This window comes from Leuresthes tenuis, unplaced genomic scaffold (assembly GCF_036924035.1).
Source record: "Leuresthes tenuis unplaced genomic scaffold, fLeuTen1.0.hap1 SCAF_23, whole genome shotgun sequence".
Taxonomy (NCBI): Eukaryota; Metazoa; Chordata; class Actinopteri; order Atheriniformes; family Atherinopsidae; genus Leuresthes; species Leuresthes tenuis.
In genome coordinates this window covers 295,001-296,122 of record NW_027325377.1, presented here as the reverse complement: position 1 = coordinate 296,122, position 1,122 = coordinate 295,001, and the positions used below count along the sequence as shown (strand labels likewise).

Here is a 1,122-nt window from a genome sequence, read left to right as displayed (position 1 = left end):
GAGGAGGCAGAAAACAAGATGTCGTTTGAATTGTAGATTTGGATCAAGTGATGCTGAGCGGCAGCGGGCGGAGCCGGGTTGGACTGGTACCGACACCGGACATGCCCTGAATCTGCCGGACCCGGATGGGAGGAGGCTCGGCTGTGCATAAACTCGGCTGTGAGGAAGACTGCGGACGGAGGAGGAAGGTGTGATTCTGCGGGGACTCTCCGCCTCCTCCTTCCCGCACAGGGAGCGCGCCGCGCGGCTGTGTAGAGGCGTGACGCGCCCGAACCGCATCTCCAGGATGGCAGGTAGGTCTGGTTCTGACAAAGGGTTTAAAGGCATGCCGTGGTGGGGACGGTCCGATTCGGCCCGGCTCGGCTCGGCTCGGCTGCTGTTTGGGGCGGTGACCGTGAGGCTGCCGGCCGGAGCTCGGTGTCTCTGAGCGGCTCCAGCTGCGGCTGTCGACCCGCTCTCAGACGGAAGAGGCTCCGCTCCGGTACCGGGTCTTTACCGACCAGGATCACTGCTCGTGTCTGTTTCAACCCGCGCGACACCGGACCAGATCGCGCCGGCTAATTCGGGCTCAGATGTGCTGCAGCTCGAGCACCGGCTGCAGAGCGGCGTTACAGCCGCGGCGCTGCCCGGTGTGTGTGCGCGAGACCCGGCTGGATCCGTCCGATAACCCGGTCACAAGGGGAGAAGGCCGACCTGACACCGAACAGGGCCGAACCGGGCCGAACCGGGCCGGCAGAGGTGCGAGCGCTCTGGGACCGAGCTGGGTCCAGAGCAGGGCCGAACCGGGCCGGCAGAGGTGCGAGCTGGGTCCAGAGCAGGGCCGAAACAGACCTGAACGTGGCCTAGAGCGGCGCGCGCGGACGTTTGTGTCAGAGATATTGCCGGTGATCAATAACTGATCAATAACTGATAATCAGACAGCGCTGTTTCCGACCTGCTTCCACAGGTTACCGTCTCTGACTGATGGATTAGTCTGAATGAAATGTTTTTACTGATCAATGAGTCCACTCATCTGATCATAATGATCAGTCAGCTGATCTCTTTACAACAGGTGACCTGCGGCTCTTCAGGTGCTTCATTCATCAGATAAAGTCCCAAATAGGAGATGAACTTCCAGCTCAA

At 60.7% G+C, this 1,122-nt stretch overlaps 1 protein-coding gene across 2 annotated transcripts in view; it reads left to right on the top strand.

Moving 5' to 3' along the window:
* The window catches only part of LOC140283130 (UPF0606 protein KIAA1549), a 27,084-nt gene continuing 25,962 nt past the window's right edge, over positions 1 to 1,122 (top strand). For both annotated transcript variants that reach the window (XM_072377805.1, XM_072377804.1), the window contains exon 1: positions 1 to 293. The gene's annotated coding sequence lies outside the window, so the exon portion shown is untranslated. The remainder of the gene's footprint in view (positions 294 to 1,122) is intronic.